The sequence below is a fragment of the Anas acuta genome, chromosome 3 (genome assembly GCF_963932015.1).
Source record: "Anas acuta chromosome 3, bAnaAcu1.1, whole genome shotgun sequence".
NCBI lineage: Eukaryota > Metazoa > Chordata > Aves > Anseriformes > Anatidae > Anas > Anas acuta.
The window spans coordinates 44507201-44531663 of record NC_088981.1 but is presented as its reverse complement, the minus strand read 5'-3'; the positions used below and the strand labels follow the sequence as shown (position 1 = coordinate 44531663).

General features: G+C 43.0%; 1 long non-coding RNA gene across 1 annotated transcript in view; it reads left to right on the top strand.

The window, feature by feature from the left end:
* Positions 1 to 24463, top strand: part of LOC137853982 (uncharacterized) — a 70735-nt gene that overhangs the window by 10742 nt on the left and 35530 nt on the right. Inside the window, exon 2 of the long non-coding RNA XR_011094857.1 lies at positions 16687 to 16769. This is a non-coding gene — a long non-coding RNA (uncharacterized lncRNA). The remainder of the gene's footprint in view (positions 1 to 16686; positions 16770 to 24463) is intronic.

Sequence of the window (24463 nt, the reverse complement as noted above, 5' to 3'; positions counted from 1 at the left end):
ATTATCAGTGGTGCTGAGGAGAGGCCCAGCTGTGCAAAGCTTTGAGTATGAGCTGTATGTTATTTATATATTCCATACTTCAGTTGAGTTGTAGCTGAGCTCTAATGAATCAAAGAAATACATGTGGTGTGGCCACTGGGAACACGGTGAATGTCTATACACCACGCTTCCCTTCCTTCCTCTCTTCACATTCAACTTACAAGTTAGTCCACCTCTACTTGTCTCACACCCAGAGATAAGTATTAAGCCACGGATCCTGCTTAATTAAGAAGTTTCAAGGCTTTCTTTTTTTCCCTGTCTTTTGTTTATTCTTCAAAGGCTGAGAAGAAAGCCTCCAGCACAAGCTGCCTGCTGTGCTCCGTCCCGGTACCTGCCTGGTGACAACAGGGCTACGTGCGGCAGGGAGCTGCACTGCTCGTCTTGACATCCTGCCAGCAGAAACCCTGTGCCCCAAGCCAGCTGAGAGCTATGCCTTCAGCACAACTTTGGAACAAGTTTGTGTTTTGATCTGGGGAAAATCTTTCTGGTATCAGAGGAGCTACAATGATACGAAGTCCAGTGACAACGCAAGGCTTGTAGCTGGTTGAGCAAGGTAGAGGTGCCCAGGCCTATCTTCTGCAACCACATTGCTCAGCCCCTTGCCTCCAAAGCAGGGTGCACAGGGTGGCGTGCTGCCCAAAGGGATTGGCCCGGCTCACAGAAACTCCCGGGCACAGAAGTTGTCTGTAGAGTGCTTGCAGGCCTTGGGGCCGACCAGGTCGGTGCCTGGGGGTGAGACATGCCATCAACAGAGCTGCAGCTCCGGGCTCTGCACTATGCTCAGTCCTTGGAGCCTTACCGACTTTATGCATTTGTTAAAATGAAGGGTATTTGGGCTTAACTGAGCTGCTTGTTGCTTTTGAGTTATGAAGGCTTGACACTTCTGTTATCCACACTGCTGAAGTTTTTCAGATACCAGGAAGTATAAAAAACGGCAAGACTGGAGTTAGAACAGTTGTTACATTTGGCTTATATCATTTACTCAGTGTCAATGCACATTAACAAAGCACGTGAGGAAAAAGCACAAACCTGTATTATATTCATTTTGGGCCACCCTTCATTTGCTCTGGCCTCAGGCACCAAGCCTGCAACCCAGTCTGCTGTTAGCCTTCTGACCACACGTGAGATTTTGCTCACAGGGGCCTCTCATTCCTCAGCCCATTTGTCAGGTGAGCTCAGATGTTTCTTCTCTTCAAGGTGGACGTGGCACTCATGTTACCCAACCTGACTTTCCAGCCCTCAGGAAGATAGGAAGCATGTCTGTTTGTAAAGATTTTTAACCCTTTCCATATATGTACCTGTATATATCAGACAGCTCAGTAATATAACTGGCACACTTGTTTCCCTAGAAACAAATTTCTGAGCAAGTTATGACCAAGGCTCATGCATGATGTGCTGCGAATCCAGTTTGGAGATGGTTTTGGTACTCAGTTGGGAGCAGGAGGAGGATGAGAGCCCAGTCTCACTTTGCTTCTCAGGAGGAGCCAAAGGGGAAGTGAAATTTGTCGCTGAGTTTTAACTGTCCTGTTATACGATTTAGGGATTAGGATGTATTTTGACCTTGAAGAACCTGTTAGGGTGCTGCAGGGGCTGGGAGCTCTGCATGGGCAGCCAGGGCTGGTCCTGTCACCCTTACCAGGAGCAGGACATCTGGGGTACCTGGGCACCTCTCTGCATGAGGACCATGTGTTGGGAACCTACATGCCTAACACACGTTCACTTTTGGCAGGAGCTCTGAGATTAAAGTTAGAGGGAGGAAGTGAAGTTTCGGTTGTACAACTAAGCCTACGTAGGAGCTCTTGGCCAGTGTAGATATGTCTGTAAGGGAACAGTGTTCTTCACACCCTTGGCAGATGTAGCCTTGCCAGGAGAAGTTTGCTCTGTAGACCTGGCCTCACTCTTTCCTTCATATTTGAATCATGCTTTGAGTGCCACAGGTATTTTTCACACAAGATAAGAAAGCAAAGGAGGAGGCTGCGACAATGGCCAGTTGTTTTCAACTCAGGACGGTATTGTTTGGCTGGTTTATCTTATTTGTATTTTTATCACATCACCTCTCAAATGTATCTATACCACCTGCAGTATCTTGGGAAAAAAGAGAACAGGAGTCACTTAACACGTTCAAGTATGGGTCCAGACAGCTCAGCTCCCAAGCTGGCAGCCCTGTTCTCTCTCACCAAGGAACTTCGAAGCTTTTGAAATGTTTTTTTGAGAAATGGGCAGACATGCCATGCTGCAGGGCTGGATTTCACAGAGCATACCATGGCTCTGCTCCAGCCTCTTCAATGTACAGTGCACATGTGGTATTTGTTGGGAAGAGTGCTGAAACACACAAGCCTCTTACAGGCACAGTGAACACTGTTCCATGTTTAAATAGCTGGTGAGTCTGCAAGAGGAGATAGAAATACTAACCACTGTGCATTGTCTTTGTTGTCTGTACTACACCCCTGATACCCACTTCAGCTATTAGAGGTGGAGGAAAGGAAGGCGATGATAGTAAGGAAGAAAGAAGTGTAATAAAACTCCAAACAGGCACGTTACTCAATGAGAACAGGGGAAGCATAGCCATCTTGGGTACAATAAATCTTATCTTTAAATACTTTGAGCAGCTTTCTCACAATGATAGAGCCCTTGGAGAGACTTAAACTGGAATAGCTAGTTAGGGAGCTGAAGTCTTCATTTGAAATCAGCTCTCAAAAACAAAGCTAAAGCCCCGACTGCATTAAAATTCAAATTAAACCTGGCTAGGCAACAACATGCATCTCCAGGGTGACTTTGTAGCCATCTATTTCCAACAATACTATAAAGAGCAGAAGGTTAGAAGGGAGGAGCCCCGATGGTGTTAACAAGATGGTGCAGATGGAATTATAGGCAATTGGAGGCCAACACTTGACAGCCTGTGAGAATAAAACATATGTATATACTTTTAAAGACATACCAAAAAAGGAAACATTTAATAGACATGTCTTACCTGATTTGAGTTCTGTTATAGGATGCATTCCCTAGCTTGTATGTACACCAGCAATGCTGAAGTCACATATGCATCTGATTAGAAATTGTGACCTTTCCTACTCCAGTTGCAATCTTAAAGAAAAACAACTAATATTTATTTATTTATTTATTTATTTATTTATTTATTTATTTATTTTGAGTGGTGATCTTGGACAGTTCAGCAGAGGACAGGCTACTTATTCTGCCAGCTCTGCTTCTGTGGGAACTTTAACATCTGTGAGACTGGGACAGGCAGCTAGGCACCAACAGTTCTTATCTTCGTATCTGTCAGGGATTCTCCGAGTAGGAGCTCTGAGATCAAGCTGCTATGGACAGGATTGGTATTTATGTGGTCATGGCAGTGGGGCAGAGAAGCAACTACAGCTGGTTACATGCTGAACTACAGCACCTTAATCTCACAGAGACAGCAGATCAGAGCTGTAGGTCCCACTACAGGTAATACATATTTTGCCCTAAGCTCAAACTAGAAATGGAAAAGACTCAAGAGACACAGCCTTTGAATGATTCAGAAGACTTTCTTAAAATATCTTTAGAAAGGAAAATCATGTCTGCTTAACAACTATTTTTTTCCAGGAGCGACATGAAGCTCTCCTGTATCAGATATCACAAGTGCTGGGTTGCATGGGGGCTTTATTTAATACCCAAATCAAAGAAAAAGTTCTTTTTACAGCTAATGTAAGAGGTCTGTAAAATTTCTATCTGGGGCTCGGGAGGAGTTATTACTACAACATGGGATGTCGTAAGATCATGATACTGATTACTTTTCTGCCACTCCTCCCCTCACAACTTCTTAAGCATTACCAATATGCCTTAAGAAATGTTCTGTGCCCAAGATCTGTGAGGAGATTTATCGCATCAAATTTAATGGGTTCAGAGTTCAATGGACAACAGCAGCACATGATCTGAGGCACAGAACACCTACTTAAATTATATTTGCGTTCATATATCTAATTGACCCAGCTGGTAATCGTGATCACCACAGGAAGGCTTCTTTGCTCACTTTTGTACACCTTGTCTACATGGCACAAACATTTGCAGTTACCTTGTGAACACATTATGCAAATGATATCTGGTTTGGTGAAGCATCTCTGTTCTATATTTTAATACAGTTGTATTTTACGAATACTTTGTATGGCTTAACAAAGGCATCTCCAGTTATGGTGCAGAGTTGACCAGGAACCTTAAGATATCACCTTCCAAGACACAGGCTGCCAAATAAATGACTAAAACTGGGTGTGCTGGAGGAGAAATGCTGAAAATTTTGTAGGAGACAGAAAGAGTTGGCATTGGCCTCAAGAAATAAAAGGTAAGCACTCTGCATTTTTTTGCAGCTGTGAAGTCTGCACGGTGTGTCTTCCAGTGCTGCCTTACTACTGCTCAAAGTGCTCTGCTCATGGGTTCTAGCTGCTTGGTGTGAAGGTAGCTCACCCAAACTTAAACACGGCAAATTTGAGTGTTTTTTTTTTCTTATATTGTATAGAGTGGTGTGAAGCTTTTTTCCTCAAGGAGAGCTGGAACTCAAAAGGTTGAAGCAATAATGTGCAAAGGCGGCATAGTTCAAGTGTGTTTGATCTGCTTTTTGTCCTTCCTTAGGCAAGATGAGTTATTTCAATAACAAACTTCATTATCATCACAAGTTGGCAGCCAAATGTGCTAGAGGTATACTTATTTGTTAAATAAATACAGGGAGTATGCTTCACTGATTTACCACACCCACACCAAATTCCAAATAATTACAGGCTTGTTGCCAGGCAAGCTAGCATTTCTTTATTCCTTTTTTTTTTTTTTTTTTTTTTTCCAAACAGAAATCTTATTTATAAATCATAAATACATCATAAATAACTGGCTTTGGTGAAGGAGATAAGTTCTTGCATAAATGCTAAATAATTGCTCTGATTGCACTTCTGCAACTGGAGGGTGGGTTGTATTGATTTATTGCCAATAGTCATTCACTGCTAAACCTGAGAAGTTTTCAATGAGATATGAACCAAACTGGGAAAGCAGAATATATTGTGTGCGGGTGCTCTCTCCAACCACCACCGCATGTTAGGAAAGTTTGGTTTCAGGCATTTAAAAAGTCTTCTGTAAGGGCCAAACACTTCAGTGTGTCTCAAGAAACACTCAGAATTGCACTGTGGAAAGCCCATTTGGGCATCTACAAATGTATCAGTCCAAAATGGTGGTGTTTTGGCTCTGGGCCTCGTCATGTTCTGGGTGCTCTCAGTAGGCAGTGAGCTATCTTGCTCTCTTAAGGACAATGTGAATATAGTGCTTTGACACTGACTGCATCCATTCTTTGGAAAAGTATGAGGGGCCGAGTGCTTTTTAGACCCAATCACTTCCTGGCACAGGGCGGAGAATAGCATGGGGAGTCAAATCTCCACAGCTTTCTAGCTGGCATCTTTCACCAAGTTTACACAAAGAGAGGGAAGGATTGCTTGCTCTAAGTATCTTTTACAGGTTAAGGTTTTCAGTCATATCTTAAGCTGTTCATGTTGGCCAGTCACCAGAAAGAGCCTGAACTACTAACATGCCAAACATCACATGGCCATGCTGTTATCAAAATTTCAACATGACTAGTAGCCAAAAAACTGTTTAAACTTTTTTGCCTACATGCAGGCTTCACCTCAGTGGCCATCTTCAGCTTGCTTACCTCGTTTTTCTAATAAATCTGCAGGACTGAGGATATTGTGGCCAATGACAGGAAAAGGAACATGTTGTATGCAGCTTTGGAGGACACATGGTGAACATCCATGGCTGATCACGCACCCTCTGAGCAGTCGGATGGCAATTTGGAACCACAGAAATATCTACATGGTTCTGCTATCTTTTTCTACTATTTTTTAAGTTTCCTTGCTCTTGTTTTGAAGACTTCAGACTAATAACACAATTCTCTATCATTGCCATGTGGTCTGTGCAGCTCTACCCACATATGGATAATGCTGGTGGAAACAACTAAGGCCAACAGGCCTTGACTACAAAACCAGCTAATTAACTGACTGGGGCAGAATATTTCCCTCTCAGCATTCCCCCCTGTAAGAATATTTCCCTCCCAGCTTTTCTCCCTGTAATAAATTGCCCCTTTGGGAATCAAAAGAGGTGATTTACTATCTCTTAATCCTTTTTCCTCTTTGATACCATTTTTATTTGTTTTCTTATTCACTTTTTATTCCCATTTTTGATAAAAAGGTGTGTAAAATGTCACAACATTTTAACATACCAATATTTTTTTCTTCACAAATTCTCATGTTTTCCTACAGTTCTGTTGAGGTTAGAAGCCCAATGCAATGAGTCTGAGTCTCTTAAACATGTGCTTCTGCTTCCATGTCTGGATTCTCTTGTTTTAGAAGCTCTCTGGGCTTTTCATTTGGGATTCATTCCTCCTGTAGTTTCATTATTCTCAGTCTACTCTCACTGACATTTCATTATTGTGAGCAAGAAAAGGCTGTAACTACTGTACAATGACTATTGTTTCAAGCACCCTTTATCTCTAGCTGATTTATATTTCTAAAACTCAGGGCAAGGAGGAATGGTTGCAACAATGTGTGGGGAACAATGGCATCCTCTGTCTTACACAGAGAGGCCGGATCACAGTCAAGAGACTTGGAGGTAAGCCACTCACTAGATTAGAGTTGCAAAGTCTACAGTAGGTTGAATGGGAGAGGTGGAGGGGAAGCTGTGAAGAAATCTTTTTCAAAACCTTTAATGCGTGGCATTTTTGTGGCTTTCCCTCTCCAGGAGCTGATATTGCTAATCCCTTTCTAAATGGTGTTTGAACACCGCTGTCCTCAGGGGTCCACCCGTCTCCCAGCTCCACCTCCTTATTCCCTGCTCCTTTGTTTATGCATCCTGGACTAAATCCTTATGGGATTGATAAGGAAAATAACTGGCTTGGCATTGCACACTGTGGCACCAGAATGGTTGGTGAAGTCGCTCAACCCTGGTCAAAGAATAGTTTATACTGACTGATTACTTGCCAAGCTCTGGAAGTTATGGAGAGGAAGCTTGGAAGAGAAAAGAAGGTACTACTTTTCACTCCCTTGAATGAAACCGGTCTCAGGAAGGCTCTGAGAGGGAGACACTGGAAAAGTCTAGAAAATACAGTGCTTTTCAGGGCAATGTTGGTTAACTTCCAAGCTGGTGAGGGTCCTTTTCAGAGGATTGGTCAGGGAAGGCTGATCATAACTCATGGTGATATCTACCTGTTGAAGATTAGAGTTTTGCATACTGTTAGGTATTATTCTGCTGCTGGAAGTGACCTTTTCCCAAAGGGACAGGAGTTCCTCGCTGTGTGTGAGCTAACACAACTTTGCTCAGGTTAGCAGAGCTGACTCCAGCTGAAGAAGAAGCTTAAAAGATGTGGTCTCAAAATCTCCCCTGACTTTTTCCTGTTGCTTTTCATTTCCTAGTGGAAATTCAGTCCTTAGTAGGATGTGAACAGTCTGTTGATATAAATCACCCTGAAGTTTCAATGAAATGTGTTGTTCTCCTTGGCTTTCTTGCAGACTGTTTTATTGTGCACCCTAGTTTATTGTAGGTTGGTTTGATAGCATTTTGTGAAGGTGCTAATATGCTTTAAGTGCAAAGAGTTTATTTCTGGATTCTTCCTTAATAGATCTGAGAGATCATTAACCAAATAGGCATTGTCCACCTTCGGTAGAGAATAATCATGAAATAAATAAATGGATTACTAATTATTTGCTTTTTTGTCAGCATTTTACTGCTCTTTATGAGCTTTGTTTACTAAGAGGAAACATGCTAAGAATGTTACTATCAAGAAGATACTACAGCATTATGGAAATTAGACAAGACAGATAATAAATGTATTTGTTTTGTGATAACCAGTGGGAGCATATTGTGTAGGTGAGAAGAGTGCTCTTCAAGACAGGAAATAGCCATCTGCAGAGATTTCCTGAAGCCGTGGCCAGATACGGAACCTCTCTTAGCCATAGCGATGGTTAAAGTCATGCACTCATCACAGTTTCCTCGTGTTTTATAACCCCACTCAACTAAGTGATAAGACAGCAAATAGCACGTGTGTGTTCATCTCACTGGCAAACAATGTGTGTAAGGTCAGTCAATAAAGCTAATTGTACAGAGACAATCAGATTAAATGTGCCAGTAGCCAGTTGTCAGGACTACTCCTGCTTCAGTCAACAGACACGATCACTAGATACATCACATTTGAATGTTTCCAAAGTTTTTGCCAACTTTTAACGCAGAGATCAGGCAGGGAAGGGAAGGCAGCACATCTGCCTGCTCTCAGGTCTTGCCCAGGTCTTGCATCTGCAGCCAGGACAGTCGCATTGCTCAGCAGTCCCCACCTGCCTGTACTTCATCTGCAGTAAACTGCTGAAGCTGCTTCCCTCCGGTTTGGCCTCACAATCTGTCTAAGGAATCGAAGAGGAGGGAGGCCATGGACAAAAAGAGCAGCACCGATCTGGAGATGCTCTCAACAGCATCAGAAAAGTCTTCTGCTCTGGGAGGGGGCACAGCTGTATAGTTTCAGCAGGCTGGTTTGGGGGCTGGCTGCTGTCTTCTTCCCCTCATGGGTAACTCCTGCCCTCTCCTCCTCCCAAGATCCGCTGGAGCACACGGAGGAGATGCAGCTGCATGTACATGTGCAGCCAGGGCCATGCTCTCGGCTGTCAGCACTCCCCGGGCTGGGGACACAGCAGCAAAACGCCGAGGGCTGGCGCTCGGCCAGGCGGCCAGGGCTGTGTCAGGGAGCAGGACTGCCAGCGGTTTTGCCTGGGAGGCCGGAGGAAATTTTAAATAAATACTCTGTTCAAGAGGGCGAATGCTGAGCCTCAGATTTAAAGGAAATATTAGTCCCAGGGGGACGTGCGTATCACATGGGGCTCTCAGAATGAGATGCAGGCTTCTGAAGATGTCTCTTAGCTGTGTTATTTATGTTTACTTTTCAGTACTGTGGTAGCTCCCAGGAGCTATGAACCAAGTGCCTCTTAACCCAGGGACTCTATAAACACAGGCTAGAAGGGTGATCCTGCTCCGGAAATCTTACTCTCTTTGACAAGCTGACATTTGAGTTGATACTGTTTTACTTAAATCAGGCAAGTAAAATATACAGTGAGCGCCTGTTTTTCTGGCTGGGTGCTTGCCTGTCTCTGTCTGTACTTCCCTTGGCCACATTTCTGCCACCTTTATGCACTGCAGCATTCCTTGTGTAGCTTCAGCATTCCCATTGTGTGTGCTTTGGTTCAGTCATGCCTGATGTTCATTTGGGATGGTGCAAGTTTAAAAAAAAAGTTTATTTTTTCTTCCCTGCTTTACCTGACCTTATTTCCCCATGCTAGGAACTTTCTAATAGGGGCGGTGATGACCTGTGAAGTAAGGTATAAAACCACTCTGAACCCTACTATGCACACTCCTTGCCCTAATTTGAAAATGAACAAAAATGAATGGATTATAGGGAGCATCTTTTTCTATCTGTCTGGACACTTCTTGCTTTGTGTGGTGGGCATCCGGCAGGCTTTGGTCTGTTTTCCACATTGCTCAGCACTCATTGTCCCTGCTATGCACAGTAAAAAATATGAAGACTATTAAAAGTTAGCCTCTGCTCTGGTCAAAATTACGGCCAAGTGTAATTCAGTGTTCCTTAGGGATACAAACAGCCATGCAGTCATGATGAAATTAGGTTCTTTGTCTATATAAATTATATCCAAGCTATTTTTTTACAGTAGCTAGGAGCACCATTGTCACTAGTAGAGGCAGCAAGTGGTGCAAAGCTATTATCCTTTCTTCTGAAGTTTGTTTTGTGCAGTATTGCTGTAGTCTAGTTTAAAGTTTGTCTTGCTGAAGTTAACCTGGAATTAGTGCCTTATGTACTAGGCTCTAAATTAGTGGTTTGGCAGCTGCTCCATAAGCACCTGAGCAGTGCTTGCAGCCAGGCTGATGCTTTTTAAAGAAGACTAGAGGTGAGAGTTAAAGGCAGTCACCATTTCAGCAGCCCCCACTGACCTGGGCCCTCCTGGAGTTTCAGGGGACCTCCTGTAAGTCTGTGAGGACTACTGAGGTCCTGGTGTGGCATGGTGGAACTCAGGTGTCCAGCGTCTTGGGGAGTTGCTCCATGAACCCATCTCCACTGTTCAAGACCGGAGGATACCCACTAGGAGAATTATGAAATGCTGGTCATTAAATAAGAGGTCGCAATTTATTACATGTGTAGAAGAAAACGTGTACTCAATGGCAAAAATATAGGAAATTTTTTATAGGTCACAGTATGCTTTTGCTTGGAGAGGGTCTCAGAGGTCATGTGGTCCTTCCCATGCTTGAAGTAGGGTCAGCAGTGATGCTAGGTTAGGTTCTTTTGTGATCAAGTAATTCTGGTGTCCAAGTGGTACTGACAAAGAGGCTGGTATAGGTGTGCACAGAATGCTTCTGTTCTTGCTTTTCCCAGCTTTTGAGTGCTTTTCCCGACTTGACTTGTTGAGTGCTTGACTTGTTAACATCATTATTCCAGTGCACTAGGGGATTATTGCCTGGTGCTAGCCTTGCAGAGACAGTAGGGTAGTTTGATGTGTAAGAGTTGCGACTTGTCCTAGCAATTATAAACCCCACCTGCAATTATTTTTAGGCATAAGAGGGCAAGCTAGCTTTGAAAAGCATGTCTTAAGAGCTGTATGAATCTAGCAAACTTGCAACATTGCCACGAAGAAATGTGCTGAGGCATGCGAGGCTTGGGCAGATTTAGTCTGCTGACAGGCTGATTCTTGAGTGGCACCATCTTAATGAACCAATTAAATAACGGGCACTACTTTCCTAAGGCTATGACCCAAGGGAATATTGCATTGTTCAGCTGAATGTTGGAATTAGTGAGTCAAAGTCTTCCCTCAGCTTCAGTAGTTAAACAGTGACATCAGCCTTGTTACCCCAGATTTCCATTCCGCAAACACTGGGCCTTATACTGCAGACCTAGAGAAGAAGGTGTTCACTTTTCATCCAGTTCTGAAATTAAATCTCTCTCATTTTCTATGAAATAGTAGTGACACGTTCAGAGACGTATAGCAGGTAGCTCACATTTGGCTGGATGCTCTGTGAGCTCCAGAGATGTTCTAAATTACAAAAGAAAACTTTGCAGCTCCATGCAGGCCATAATAAACCAGTGTCCTCTTACTGATACGAACAGTATGGTCATAGCTAATCTCCAGGGAGGGGATTCTCTGATGAGCACCCACTGAAAAGCTGTGATCAGGAGGCAGAAGCTCCGTGTTTCAGCATTTGCGAGAACTTGTGTGCTGTGCTGAGGCCACAAACCACCTATGACTGATGCAGGATTCAGATGGTTCAACCCTAAATCACGTGAAGGAAAGCTGCTTCCCCATGAGGACTCAGAGCAATGACAACACTGAATTAGGAGTGCAGACAAGGAAGGGCTCCATGGCAGAAGTGAATGAGGGATATTTTCCTGCCAGTAATACCTTGTGATGTGCTAGGTTTTAATGGGCTGGGTGGCCAGCATCCTGCTTTCCCCTGACAAGCTGGCCTGCTGCAGCTCCTGGGGAATGACATCCTACAGGACACAGGATCCAAGCGACCACCACCCTGAACAGGTAGCAAGTGGGTGCAAAGAAACTGAAGAATGGAGTCTGCGGACCCATGAAGTCAGAGTCCCACTGGCTAGCAGCCCAGTGAGTTAAAAGCAGGCAGGAGCCCCAGGGAAACACAGCTCATGGGAGATAGCAAGGGACTGGAGATGATGGAGACAATAAGATCAGTAGTGCAGTGCTGGCTGCTAGCCAGAAAGTTGGAATAGGGGCAGGGTATAAAGAACTTTTTCTCATCTGCTGATGGAGAAGAGCCATAAGCAAGTTGGATGGGTAACCAAAAGGGACAGCCCAAGCCTGCCGCTCAGAGAGAGGGCAGAAGGAAGATGAAAATCTGAAACAAGAAGTGCGTTCAGTGGGCATCCTAGGGCTGTGAGGCACGTCTTCCTGCACTGAGTTCACGCACTGAAAGACTTGTCCGTGGTGAGAGTTACCCATCAGAAAAATCCTGCAACGGTGAGTCAGAAAATGGTGATGTTCTGTCATGTGGAGCAGGGTTAGGTATGTATGTATTTATTTATTTATTGGTGGCTGCAGTCCTGTGCGATGGGCGAGCTGTTGGGGCCGGCTGCTGCTGCAGAGCCGCAGTGCCACCTCCTGGCATCGCCTCGGTGTTGTCCCCGGCTCCCTCACATCACATCCTTCACATCGTGGGGAGGGGGCCGACATCAGCCCAGCACATACCGGTAAATGTCTGATCACCGGGCTGCTGAAAAGTTACGCTAAATGGCTCTAAAGATGCTGCCAATTGCTTTTTTAATTATTATTATTATTTTTTTTTTCCCTTGAAATGCTGCTGTTATTTTACTTTCAATAGCATATCTCCTTGGAGAAAATGTCTTTGGGCTTATACTCACAGAAATACTGTGTGAATTTGGCCTGTAGATAAAGAGAAGATGAAGACGAGATGCGTGATGAATTTCTCCAAGCCCTATCCTTTTTTGTTGCTGAATTTCACTTGTCCGTGGCAGTTTCATGTTAATGCTGGGATTGGACATAGTTATTTCTCTGCCTTCCCATGCCATTGAGATCCTAGGAAGACAAAAGGAGGATCTTCTCCCATAAGTTAGGTATTTCATAATCCTAATGACCCACGGTGCCTAATAGATTATGTATGTGTACTGGAGCTGGAAAAATTCTTAAAACCACCACGCTCTGAGCAATTTTCCTGCCTCTTTTGTTATTTGTGAAATAAAGTCAGCCCACCTGGGAAAGAGCTCCGGGGCAGTGCCCAGTTCTCTGTTCACACACATTAATTCCAGCCTCGCTTGTCCCTGGGAAGGACCTTGTGTGTTTACAGGTCCGGTCCCCTGCAACTGAAGGCAGCCGTGACCATGTAATTGCTTTCTTTTGCCCAAGTGTTCAGAGAGGTCTGGAAAATCAGTGGTTAGAGTAAATGCCCCTGGGAAAGCTGTATTTCAAAGCTGAGTAAACTGACAAGTTAGGAAATTTATTTGTCCAGAACTGTGAGTTTTGATTTATTTGCCTCTAGTGAACCCCACTGACTGACTTTTTTCAAATCATTTCAACAGTGCTGGGTAGTTGTTGAACATCACAGCCTCCCCTCCCTTCCAGCAGGATTTAGAAATACATGATTTGCAGACTCATCTTTCTTCAGCTCTTGCTTTGCATAGTTTAATCAATCTCTACATCAATATGATGTAGTCTCCATAGGATGACACGGAGAGCTTCATTATTTAGGGTCATGGATTTCTTTGCTGTAAATTGTCGTATCCTACATTTAAAATGTATCCTAGGTAGAAGTGTATTGAACACTAGTCCTGGGCACTGGTTTCTCTCATCACTGGATCCTTCTATGAAGGAGAAGCTCAGCAAGGAGATTATTTTGGAAATAGGGCCCTGATTGCTGCCAATATGCCTGTCTATGGCAATGCTTCCTGCAGGATGCATGGAGGTCTGTCCTCAGCTAGGATGAGAATTCAAAACCCACATCTTTCATATGTTTTTGGATAAATTTTCTAAAAGCAAGGTGGATAGAGAATCAACTTTGGTGATAACTGTTTAGAATAGCACAGATCTGAATTAGGTTTATAGATGTTTGAATTTCACCAAGCCTCCTGAGGAAACCTGAGCCAGCCTCTACATTTTTCTGACTGCAAGTTTTAGGAGCCAATATCTTTTTAAAGTCACTTTAGTGCATACTGTAATGGCCTTGCCATAGTGCACTTTTACTGAAACCAAATAAAAATAAAAATCCAAGTGCTACATGAAGGTCAAATTCTGAATACTTTGTTGACAATGGCTACACCCTCAGCTGCCCATACAAAATCATTTTTTATATCATTGCTGGTCTTTCTGTCAACTCTAATCAGAATCCATAAAGTATCTGAACAACAATAACTGTACTAATGTGTATAAAATATATATATATTATATGTATATATATGTATTATATGTATATATACGTGTGTGTGCATACATACGCACACATGCACATACCAGTCAGCACTAATAATTGTGTGCTTTTGGGACTGGCTTTTCTGAAGATCTGATTATCCCAGTGTCAGCATTTTGAATCCATAAAGACCATCTCTGTTGGAACTTCTACTCACCACATTTTCCAACCCTGAGAGGCTTGCTCCATGTATCAGAGTTTGACTAGTAAAAATATTTTCATTCCTAACATAAATTGCTAAAATAAACCCCAAATACTTAAACAGGTATAAGTCCAAGCCTTGACACGGTTCTACCAAGGTATAGGTGATACATACCAGGCATTTTAGTGTAGGCTGTTGTAGGCTGCATTCTGAAATGTGAAGGAAGTGCTTGAATGTCTGCCTGTTGCCATTTCCTTCCTATGGTAGTTGTGGCCAGTGGGTTGGAGAATCTGGTCTTCTTTGCAGTGGGACTTTACAAAAACTAGGATGTTGGCATGAAATTATTGGTGAAGTTCCTGTTTAATTACTGGTCTTCATTCACTGGATCATGTTATTTTCTGAGAACTTCACTGTGGTTTCTTTGGGGTATTAGAGATGGTTATTGATAAGGAGAATTTAAAAAATGAACTGATGAGAATAACCCATGCAAAACACTGTTGAATACTCTTAGTATAGTTTCTGCCATTTGTGGCATAATTGTGTACAGGTCTACAGGTCGAACAAGACAAGTGGTGATGAAAAGTATGCATTTTATCAGTATTCATTTTCAATGACTTGCTACTCAGTTGAGATTGCTGTGCTTGTGAGTCATGTAGACCTCTGGAGCAATTATTTCTAAAGCTGTGACACTTCACAGTGATATTGCTAATCCTAGGGTGATCCAGAACAATGGATTGAAGGAAGAAAAAAACACTTATAGAAAAAGTGAAGAAAGGGATCCAGGGGATATATACTCCTAAAGAATGAAAGGATAAGGTAGGTAGGTTTTGGTAGAAGTGGGGAAAAAATGTGAGAATCAGTATAACAGTAAAGATAAAAAATGTATTTGTGCTAGAAACCTCTTACAAAATATTTGATTTTGATTTAATCCTGTGTGACACATTGATCCATGCATTCAATTACTACTGTAATACAGTCATATGCCAAAACAAAATAAAAAACTCTGGATTTTAAATGCTGTGCTTCCAGTAATGAATTGCTCTATCTATATGACTCATTTAGACCAACATATTGAAGTTCTTTTAATGCCAATTTTATAATGTCAGCTAACTGGCCACACTGCAAACTGAAACCATGACTGCTTGGCTGAGCTGACCACTCAAAACCTATAAAGCTCAGAGTGGTGATCTGCATTAATCAGAGTTGTGGCTTGAAGTTGCCATCAGACATCCAAACCATCCAGGCTTCTCCAGGTCCTTTGCCCTAAGCACACACATCATATGGCACACCTACTTGCATGCAGAGGGGCAGATTTATCAAGGCTCCTGGAAAAGGGAGTTTCTGTCATCCGGTGTTCACTAGCTTCCTTTCTTTGCTCGGAATGAAAGTCAGTCTGTCCTACCAAGATTTAGCTTCATCTCTGAGTCAGTTCCTAGGGAAATGTCGCCTCCCAGGTGAAGCATGGGCAGGAATCTGGGCTGAGACCCCAGACAGAGCAAGGCTGACACAGTGTGTGATTATCCCTGCTCAAAGAACATGCTGGGTTGAAAATACATTTTCTGTCTAACTAAGTCTTTTCCCAATTTATCTTGCAGGAAAGTAGTAGAAGATGCCAGAAAGATGCAAAGGGAGAAGGAATTTGCCTCCTACCTACCCAGCCTACATGACTAGTCTTTAATTTAGGAATGCCTTCAGGTGCAGAGAAGTTAGCAATTCTTTACCTGAATGCTCAGTGCTGGGGACAGGCAGAAAATCCCATGGAAGTCAACAGAATCTGCACATGCTGAATGGAGGCTACAGCTATTCTGCAGTGTACTGAGTCACTGATCTTATGTCATATGCATACTGCATCACAGAGGAAATGGAGACAGTAAGCAACCCTGCCATATGCCCACGATAGGTAGGAAATGCTGACAGAATGGAAAACAGATGTTCCAGTTGGCCCATTTGCAGGCATTTCTGATCTGCCTTTTGGGACTCTTAGGGACTGAACTAGTTCAACAGGCAAGATTTCTTCTGATTCCAGACAATCTAGTGAAAGAAGTCATACCTGTCAAGCATCTTATTTTCAGATGGCTGCTCTGAATCAATGCACTAGGGATAACAGCCTCAAACAAAACTAGCTGGAGCAAGAATTATTTCAATAGTTATGAATTCAGTGCTCAGGCTCATGAACTTCTCCTTCAGCATTGTTCTGACTCAAAGCTGGCATATTCTTGGTGATTAAACTGTAGATGGAAGCTATAGGGAGAGATGGAGGAAATCATGAGGGGAAGGAGAGTAGGCAAAATGCCACAGGTTGCAGCATGGGGTGCACAATGTTAACAGGATTAAATTTCCTTAGATCTTTTGTAGATCAGGATTGCTTTCCTTGATCCTACAGGATCCTTCAGGGATCACAGGGCAGAGAATAGATGTTATTTTTTGTTGTCCCCATCTGTCCCCAGCTATGCAGAATGGGGCTCTGCAATGCTTTTTCAGCTGTTCTCTCCCTTTCATGTGTGTTGCAGACTGGGGAGAGCTACTAAGAACACAGCTGAGTACAAGTACAAAGAAGTCACAAGAAGAGAAGAATTGTTATTTTCCACATGTGGTAAGTGGAGGACAAAACTGACTTTAAAATATAACATCTTGACCAGGACTTCCTTGTCAGTTATCAGCCTGGTTACTCAGGAAACTAAAATATTTCTAACCAAGAATAACTTCACTACAGTGAAGTGACATGCGCATAACATACGCATAACAAGTCACCAAGACCTTAGAGGCTGAGACAACAGGTAGGAGGCTGGATAACTTTTGTCCCCAAGGATATTGGTTCCAATCTGGATTATGGCATAGCTGTCTCCTAAGTGTAGACCAGCATGTATTCCTGATGACATTATTTCATTTACCTCTGTTAAATAATGATGGTTTCACTCTGTGCTCTGGATGACATCCCAGATGTGGAATAGAGGCTTTTTCTATGGCAAAGTCAGCAGAGAAAATGGTAGCTGAGATGATCAGCCATAATCAGCCTTCATATAGTTCCCACAAATTAACATAGCAGCTGAGACAGAAGTTACTGCCATTTCCAAGTGCTTTGGAAAGGTACGCACTTATTTATTTTAAACCTTCTGCAAGTCCTAAAGAAGAATAAGGGGGAAAAAGCAAGTGAGACAGATGGTGCCTATAGCAAAGCCATAGTGCTGTCACTCTATGCTTTAATAGGGATGTGGGTAGAGTTGGTTCTTCAGACTGATGAGAGGCAAGGGAAGGATGTACTTGCAACTGATGGCCCTCTCTCCTGCTCAAGTAGCTGCTATGTGTTAACCCTTGGAGTGTTTGCCAACAGCCTTGTTTTCACTGTAACATTTTCTCAAAGAGGAAGGAAAAATATGATATGAACAGCATAAAAGCTGTTCAAAGTATACAAGAGCATTTCATGTAGCGGGAGATCAAACTAGCTTTTCTTTTCCCTAAAAGTCTTCTGGAAAACATCCAGCAGCCTTTTATTCCAACAGTTTTGCTCATTTGTATTCTAACAGTTCTCAATCTCATGTTTTTGGTTAAACTAATGATATTGCTGGATATATATTTAATTGACCCTTCAGGGCATTAAAATAACTGACTGTTTAGGAAAAGCAGCCAAGTCTGACATTCTGTATTGTAAAATAAGGGAGTTTGCTTGGACACAGAAGCTTTGTGCACTAGAGCTTGACCAAAGACCAAGCAGAAATCTGATAGCTGGAGAAATACCCTGTAGTTAACGGGCATGTAAACCAAGGAACCATTGCAAGATTAAGTATCAGGTACTATTACACTCTGCTGCACCAGGAAGTGTTTTTGGTTCAAAGACCTATTTATGCCAGAGTCCTTCACCAGGCCTGAGCCAAGCGTATAAATGCAGACGCTCGCTACATATAAGGAGGCCTTTATTTTCTTGTAGTGAAATGGAGGGTTCAGCTGTGACCTTTGCTGGCCCTGGCTCCCACCTCTTCCCAGGGCTCTCCTCAAGCAACTAAGTGAGTGTTTGAAGTCGGGGAGACCAGCAACAAGGGGAATTTGTATTTGATTCCACGGAGGCTTAATGAGACCTTTATTATTGCTTGTCACTGCCTCTACTGATTCTGGAGCTTAGAGAGTTTTTTAAACAGATCAAGGCATGTTTTAAACTCTTGCCCCAAGGCAAATTGGCCACTTTGTCTGATCACAGCCTCTGCACTGATATAAAGGTCCATCTGTGAGATTGCACAGACAGCTCTTGTAAAAGCCCTACTGACCTTGGTATGTGCTTCAGATGTTATGTACTTAGTATTAGTAAATAGCTTCTCAGCTGCTAAGTTTTCTTAGGGCTCTGTGTGTGTGTCTCCCTTAATCACTGTAAGGGCAATATGCATTCTTTGAAACAGCTAAGTAGCTTTTAGCAAGATATTGGAAAGGTGAGGCGGTAATAATAGCTGTAGAGTGGCCTTCCTTGTTAGCCAAAGTGCTGTTGAAAGCATCTTGGCATTTTACATCATTCAACTGCTGTGTTTGGAAGAGGAGGGCTTAGAAACCTTGAGGTGCTAAGTCTGCAGTAAAACTGTACAAATAAGTGATTTGAGGTTTTCTGGCTGTGTTTAAAAAAAAAAAAAAATCAAGACCAGAGAAAAAAACAACTTACATTTAGATGACTTGAAAAAACATTGAAGGGAAACAAACATTTTTGTAGAATATTCAAGATTATTTTTATCTGTATCAATCAAGAAAGCAGTTTAGATAAATTGTGTAATGAAGTTATTTTGAAATTAATAATAATAATAATAATGATTTTGAAAAGCCAGTTCACAATTAGAGGAGCTAAGACTACTGGGCTTTTGCAGTTGTGTAATAACAAAAACAATAACACATGCTTGTATATCACTTCTCATCTTCTAGTGGGTGGATCAGTATTTGCTGGCATTTTGTTGAATAACACTACAAATATTTTGTTCACGGTACATTGCTTTGGGAGAAATGGTTTTGATTTTCCATTTTAAGTTCTCTTTCACTCAGATGTATTTAAAACTCCATAGTACACTGAAATTGCATGTTTTCACAGCGCTTTGCACTTCACATACGTTTGTATCCTGCACCAACTGCTGTATTCTGTGATTTGTGGTGCTTAAAAAGAGTTTTGAACCATGCTTTCCAAAAATAACAGCTAGGAGCCTATATTTTGATTATAGTTAAGTTTCCAGAAGCTTTGATTTTTTTCCAACACATCTGTTTAGAAAAGGAAAAATAAAATTGTAAAATAATCTTCACACATCAGCAACTGCAGTAAAAGAATAAAAGTCATGCACAATACCAAAACCCATTCATGGAGGCACTGTAGATCAGCAAATTAGTAGAGAATAGCTCTAATATTCTTCTGCTATGTATTTTGATATCTTTTCTTGATGCTTCAATTCCCTTTTTGCTAATGACTCTCTGCATTTTTAAAATGCTTTGATTTCTAGTTCAAAGCATGTGAACTAGGACAGCAATATCTTGTTATTGTTACAAATAGTGTTACTACAAGTGGCACATACTTTTGCTGCTTCAGAACCTAAACACCCTGTATCACCTACCTCCTAGGAGAACAGACAGTAACTGAGGACAGGTAAGTACCAGCTGGAGTTTTGGCATATTGGCATGGAGCTGTCCTTCAGTGTAAAGTATATGCATTGACATATGTAAAAACACCTGGGCAACTGCTTCCTCCTCTTAGCCTGAAGTTTTTTAAAACTCCTGTAGCATTTTTAGGTTGTAAATGAAAGCAAATGGCAGACCAAGCTGCTGCTTTTTGAAACTTGGTCTCTAGCTTGTGGATTTTTTTCTCATGAGAGGGCTCCCATTACAATGGGACATCTGTCCAGTGAAAGATTTCTGGTGCCCTTAACAGCCGTAAACATTTTGAGGTTTGGACCTTTACAGCTGGGGTAAATTAAAACTGGTTTGTGGAGGAAAAACAGTTCTCATGTTGTCCTGTGATCTTGGTGACCCTGCCTGGGATCTTACATCCTCAGGACAGGACAGCACCCTTGGCTGTCACTTGGTGGAACCAGCTGGGTGATTTGTACCAAGGAGCTTGATTTTGAAAGCAAAGCAGCACATTAAAAGTGAATAAATTAATACAAAACACTCTCTCTCTCTCCCTTTGACAAACCCTTTCTTCTGTCTGTGGTCTAAGCAGTGTTGTGTACCTATAGCACAGGGTACAATAGCACAGCAGCTGTTAGCAGGAAGCAATTTCCTCTCTGGTAGACAAGACAAGATTCCCCTCAGGCCTCCTGGAGCAATTGTGAAGGTGAAGACTGAATGGTACCTTTTTTCCCAAAAAAGTCTAATGAAACCTGGGTGAGGGGTAGCCAAAAGGTGGAGCTGCAGTAGGTTTGGCCTTCAAAGGTGCCTAAGTACAGAAGATGGATTTGTATAAGCATGGAAGTACATTTGCTTCCTAACTTCCATTGCCCACTTTAGGTTTTGACAGTCTTCACAGGCATTTCTTGCTGTTTTCAGACCTCTACATAACTTTAAAGACCTTCCTCCTGAGGTCTACCAGAGGCTGAAGGTACATGGAGGACTAGCAGTGTACTGCAACCTGCACCTTTTGCTCCAGCACAGCCTGTGGGGTGTCAGCGGAGAGACTAACCAAAACTCTTGCTCTTGTATCTGACTTGACAGATAATGGAGCTGGGTTTTCCCATGGAAAGGTTCTGAGATCTACTCTGCAGCTCAGGAGTGGTTTTGGTGTACTTTCTCCTTAGGTTTGCCAGTCATAGCTGGTAACATGTGAGAGTGACAGATCCATTTCCCCTTTACAGTGCAGCTCCTGGTGATGGGATCTCTGAAGTTCTGGCTGAAATAGGATTTGTTTAACAATCAGAGAGCCTCAGCAGCAGGTTTATGGGCATTCGCAACAGTAACTAATGAGCACGTGGGTGGCTAGGATGAAGTCTGATACCCCAGCTAAAAATCTGATTGAGAGCTGAAATAGCCATTAAGTTATTCTTTTATTTCTCTTCATGGTGAGACAACAAATGGATCTGGAGTTCTTCCAGCACATTTGTGATTCAGAATCATTCAATAAATTTTGAGTAATTGACTTTGCAAACCTTTGCACATTCACAATAGCACAGTTGCACATCGCAGTTCATGCTGTGATAGTTAATAGATATAAAACTCCGATCCTACAGAGTATGAAATTCTGCCATTAGTGAAACCAAACAGGAGTTTTGACAGTAATTTAATTGAGACTAGGATTGAATGCTGATGCAGTCCTGCTGCAACCTTCTTTATGCTGTTGAATTCGTGGCAGAGATGAAGCTCAAATGTGTGTGTTCACTGTGTGATGAGCACAGCCAGAGCTGTTTGAAAGAGAAGTCAGACATCTGCACCGCACTGGTTGATTGGTGAATTTTAAGAACTCACACATAAAGCAGTAAATTAGAAGATTAATCCTCCTTCTGTGCTAGCAGATCGCTGCAGATATTTTCACTGAACTGCATGTTGCTGAGAGGTTTAGCAGATAGCGAGTGCTTTTGTTCTTCGTGAATATTTTTAAATGGCTGATTGACAGCTGACAAGCACTTTAGTTTAGACAGTAACATGTCGGTTTTACCTGCCACTGTATTTATGGCAGCATTGATAGTTTCATTTCCAAATGTGACACAAGTTTTTATGGTCTAGACCCCCCTCAGAAGCACAGCACGGGAAGCTCAGGCTGACATATATGTAATTTCCCGTGAGACTTCACAGGACAGGGCACCGAGCATTTGTAGCTGTAGCTGCTGGGAATGGCCACAAAACAAAACAAAACAACAAACAAAAAGCCTGTAATAAAAAAACAATAATGTTGGCAGTTCTTGTATTCATTCAGCAGCAGACGGTCGCTATTCTGCTTTGCACCAGGAGATGGCAGGGACGTGCTGCTCATGTAGCCTCTACCTGTCTTCACGGCAGATCCTCTGGCTCTCTAGGAGGGGATTTTAAAGCTCTCCCTGGAGCTACAGTATCTTGTTCAACAGATATCAAACCTGTGAAAATGCACTGTATGTGCTAAGCAGTTTATTTAAAGGACTAGCACTCTTGGCTTGAGATTGGCTTGAGTCAAATACCCCAGGTACAGACAACCTCAATATTTATGGAAGTGTTGGTGAAGGTCAGAAATTTCAGTTTAGGCTTTCTTTTCTCTGGATGCTCTATTTCACTGCTTGTTCCTAAGACACCTAGACAGCTTTGAAATAGGTAATACCAACCCAGGTCTTCTAGCTGACCTGTTCTGCCCTATCCTCGCTCCCTGTGGGTTTTCTTTTTAGTATACTCTGAAAATGACACTTTTTTTATTTTTTTTTCCCTGTTTTGCTCATCTTCAGCACAATTCTTTCAAGCTCTGGAAGACAGATGATGGTTTCATGCACAGCACAGAGAAAGAATTCATAACCCATTCTACCAGCTAAGCCCACAATGTCATTCAGCTGTCACAAAATCAATGAAATGAAGAAAATGTCACTACCTATTGCCATTAATGGGAAAAGACTACCTTGTTTGGCTAAAGGAAGAAAAACAAAACAAAAACCAAGGCAATTTGTGCTGACCTCTCAGTAAAGATAATAGCTTTCCACTGCCAAATTTTATAGCCCTACTCCATAAATGATTTATGTGATGCAGTGACTTTCCAACTGCAGACTGTGTGAGATCTGTGGTAGAGCATTTTTGGACCTGTTTTGGGTAGTGGCTGAGGCTATCCAAACCACTTGGAAATGTGGATTTTTGCTATTCTGTTATGTATGCACAGGGGGGATTGCCATAAAAATGGAATTGCATTTTGACTATGAAGTAAACTATTACTCATACTAATAGCAGTGGCAGTAATTAATGGATCAGACAGGAAGCATGTGCCTTATTCATGACAGTCACTGGAAATAGGGTACTTTTTAGTCAGGCACAACTCATTGCTTTAAGTCTGGCAGACCACGGTCTCTGCCACCTCACCCATGTTGCCCAAGCCAGCACACGTGCCTGCAGAGCCCATCCACCTTTCAGTTTTAGGTCTTTCTGCCTGTCCACACTTGGGTCCATGCTGTGTTTCATCATGAGAAAACTCAAGCTGATCCACCCCACTGCTGCCCCAGCTCCTGCTGCTGTATGCACAGCCTCACTGACAGCACTGTATTTGCTCTGGGCCAGGCTGCCCATGGCGCGTGGCTGGTGGCCTGTGCTGGCTGCTGGGTGGAGAGCCTACTGGTCAGAGCAAAACCATGCCAGAAACTAGGGTCGCTCTTTGATGTTGCAGGGGACCTGGGTCTGCTCATGAACCCATGCTCCCATGTGTGGGAGAGCCAGCCGGGACTGGGCCAGGCTTGGGCCCTCCCCAAGCCCACCACAAGCGCAGGGCCACAGGGCATGGAGCAGATGCTGAGCACAGGCAAACGCAGTCTGAGGAACCTTGGTTCTCCTCTGAGTCAGGTCCTCAGCCAGCACACGTGCCTTTCATGCAGGCAGCGTAGCAGGGTGTATGGACATGGCCTCACCGAGTGAGGAGCATCCTCAGACTTCACTGAGTCTGGCCTGCAGCTCCTTCCCATCCCTGCCTGTGCAGCTCAGCCCATCAGCTGAGCCATCTTCCTCCTCCTCAGTACCGTAGGGCTTCAGTGGGAATGGCAGGACTCTTCCTTCCCCTCACAGTATGGCTGTACATAGATGATACAATGCCAGGAGCAAAAAGTAGGCAGCACCAAAGCATGCTTTGTCCTGGGCCCTAGGCTGTTGTTTCAACACACTCTGACTCTGGCATGGCTTATCAAGCACATTCAGGACTTTGGTCCTCAGCAGCACGGGTGATTTACAGCTGTCACCTTTATGTTGTCCTCCTGCCAGAGCTTTGGCTCCCAGAGCTGCTCCAGGCCACACGGTATTGCAGCAGTGGTGGTTGTGTCACATAAACAGAGGGCACTGCTGAGCTGCTCTGCAGTGTGACAGGGGTCAGGAGAGAGGTTTTTATTAATGTCCAAAGCAAATGTGTTACCTGACTTGAAGATGGTTTTGAAACAACCTACCTGGCCACAAAGCTTTAACCTGGTACCACAAGAGGCATCACCCGCCCCTTTCCTCCTTGCCCCCAGCCATCAATCTCAAGGTTACCAATTGTTAACATAGGGAGAAAATGGATTTTGAAGCTGCTTTTCCCATCCTGAAGGTCCTTCATGAAAGCTCCAAATCAATTAAAATGCTTTTGGATCATAGGACCCAGATGAAGTGGCCACAGCTATGACCACTTTGTTTCAAAGTTACAGTCTGGGATGT